Genomic DNA, 3,434 nt, shown 5'->3' on the forward strand with positions numbered 1-3,434 from the left:
GACAGATGGCATCAACCATTTAGAACAACGCTAGATACGTTGCAACAACCTTTTTTTTACGCTTCCAACGCTGTTTCGTGCTCCAGTTTTGGGGATTTAATATTTTCCAAATGATTTAAAACAGACGAAAGAGCAGAAGAAAACAGTGTATCGTTCGCGCGCCGCCATCTTTAATGTTTTGGAAGAGTCCGTGGTAGTGACAGGTGATGGCAGCTGCTTGTAGAACACGCCTCCATCGACCCACTGTTTTTCCCAAAGCTCCACAAGAGTAAGATCGTAAGTCTGTGAAATCCTGGCTCCGTCACGTTCCACTTTCATTTCTCAAGTTAAATATATGTTTCCCAGCGCGAGACCCGGCGCTGACCTCTCCAGTCTTTTACCGCCCTCACAGGTGAGGCCCTGCCCACTAACCAGACACTCACTTCGGGGTTAACCCTGGTTCTATGAAGCTGGATCTCTGTCAATGTCCTCAGGCTGCTGTGCTTTGTGACGACGACATGAAGGGCCGCCATTGCTGTAGTGCCTCCATATAGTCTCCCATTGGAATGCATTGCACTTTTGACACGTTAAAAACAACTTAAAAGCCTGGTTTCTAATTTTTTCTTTCTACAGCTAGATATTCCTCCTGTGATGACGCTGGGTCAGTTACAATGAAAGAAACCAGGCTGATTTTCGTGAGAAATGTTTTAGAAATGTTGTACTAATGAGGGCCAGACTGTTAGCATTGGAGCTGCGCGAGCTACACGTCACGCAAGGGCCGAGTCTACAGTGAAGATCCCGCCCTTATGCCCTTTTTAGGAACATGCTTCATCAGAGTTGGGGAGGAGGAGTCTGTAAATCCGCCATGATTCCCCCCTCGAACGTGGTCATTGTGGCAAAGGAGCTGTGTATTATTTTTTACAGTCTTTGATCTCTGTGGGGAACTGCAAAGTTGTGCTGCTGCACAATTGACCAGAGTCTGAGTTAGGTTTAGGATCAGGATTTCAACTAAACAGTATTAGTAATTTATAATTTACTATTATTTTTAACACTGTTATTTTAACACATTTCAATCTACACAGTGAGAGTCTGCCGTGTTGTACCGTCTCTGCGGCCGACGTGCTCTTGGTGGAGGTGAGGGTCAAACAGCAGCTTCATTTCTGCCGGCTCTTGATTTCTGTGGACGCAGCAGTTAGTAGTGAAGGATTACAGCAATGAGTCACAGAAAGCTAACAATAAGTGAGCAGTTAACAGTAAAACATGATGGAAGGAAACCGTCGGAAGGAAGATCTTATCAGTTTGCTGGATGAGGGCAAAGAAACACAGATGGATAATGGTCAAGGTGATTCATTTCAAAGATATGAAAGGGAGTAAAATGCTGCAAAACCCCGCTTTTTCACCCTCGAGTGAACGAGTGGAATTGGCATGCTGTAATAGAAAAAAGTAAACCAAAAACAAGTATGTAGAAACAAAAGAATTCTAATATACACTTATGTACACAGGTTTTTTGTATTTCATTTACAAATCGTCGAGTGGTGCTTTTTATACACAACTCAATCAGAAGCTGCGATATCTGCCCCATTGAGAATCTTTGGGATGTGCTGGAGAGGGCTTTGCACAATGTCATGCTCTCCCATCCTCAATACACAATGGTTCCTTAATGTAAAGCGCTTTGAGTGCCTAAAACCGGTAGAAAAGTGCTATATAAATGTGACCATTTATTCAAATGTTGTCACCATTATTCTGTGCTTTGGGCAGCTGTTCAGCTCGAATTGACACAGAAATGCTAGTAGGTTGTAGTCAAAATTTGCTTGCGCGGTCAGTTGAGCTTTAAAAAAAATAAATAAATAAATGAATACAGCACATGGGCTTCTATGATGGACAGTCATAGTGTGGACTCAACCATTTAACACCCAAGAAACAAATCCTCCTGGGCAAATAAAGATAATGCAATTATAGTGTATGCAATAAAAATAAATAAAATAGAATAGAATATGTTCAATATGTCTATACAGTTTGAGTGTTATTGAAAATGCCTCGTACTTGTATCGGTTTTAGAAAAAGTGGTATCAGTGCATCTCTAGAAGCAAGCATTCATTTGCTTAAAGGAACTATACATACGTTTATCCACAAATACAAATTTAAAATGTCTTCCTCATACATGCTCGAGCAATGCTCTGGTGAGTGGAAGGAACTCTGGCCTTTTCACCGCGATTGCCTCTATATGCCTGTAAATTCATCTAAATATAGAGTGCCTCGGGGGAACAAGCAAACAGCGCTCAAGCTCAGGTGTAGCGTTAGCTCTCTTCTCCATACTGAAACCGCGGAGGAGCGAGAGGTAATTTTGGAAGGATGGATTTAGCGGACGGAGAATAAGAAGAGACTGGCTAAAAACATATAGTAAGTCACTCCGGAGTATAAGACGCACTAACCATATAATGCCTAATGAAGAAAAAAACAACAGGCTGAATAGGCGTACACTATGCTAACGTAGCGCATGGATGGTTAGCTACATGAAGCATAAACAACAAACTAAAACTAGAAATGCAATGGCTGCGCCATTGCGATTGACTGCGGAATTGCGGGAAGCGAATGCAGAAATTGCATAAACTGTTCAAATTGCATAAATTGATTAATTTGCATAAACTGGTAAAGTGCATAAAATGTCATGTTGCATAAACTGTATAAACTGCATAAAGTGGTAAAATGCATGAATGGGTTAATTTGCATAAATTATGTAAATTGCATAAACTCTTTAAAATTCATAAATCCTAAATGGCATAAACTCTTAAGTTGCATAAACGGTTTAAAATGCATAAAGTGGTTAATTTGCATAAATTGTTAATATTGCATTAACTTTTAAATTCCATAAACTGGTCAAACTGTTGAAATGGCCTCAGTGCTTGATTGGCAGAAGCTGCACAAATGGCTGAAAGGCCTGGAGTTTCCCCATTGGCTGGATTCCCCCCATACACACCAATGCAAAAATGTCAAACTCCCGTATAAAAAAACTGGAAATCTGCAGAAGGCCAATTTTTTCTCAAAACCCACAAGTTGCAGAAGCTGAACATGCACAAAGTGCAGAAATTGCATAAAATGCAGAAAAAAGTGCAGAAAAGCATGGATTTGCGGCAGCCCCATTATAAGTCAATGGGAAAAATCTCTGACATTTTGGCCGATTGCGGAAAAAACGTAAGTTGCAGAAGTCCCAAAAGTAATAGCACCCTTCTCCTCAACATGCGGAACATTTTGATGCATAACTTGCATAAATTGCACAAAGCATGAAGGTGCTGAAAGCTCTAGAAAATCGGGAAAAAGATGGAAGAGGAATAATAATAAAGAACATGAAAACCAATAATTGACTGCGGAAGAATTCCGCAGTCAATCAAAAAGGTGTCTGGTATGTTAGCGTCACACAAACTGTTCAGATGACCATAGCATAAAGAACAAACCAC

The sequence above is a fragment of the Gobius niger genome (genome assembly GCF_951799975.1).
Source record: "Gobius niger genome assembly, chromosome: 4".
NCBI lineage: Eukaryota > Metazoa > Chordata > Actinopteri > Gobiiformes > Gobiidae > Gobius > Gobius niger.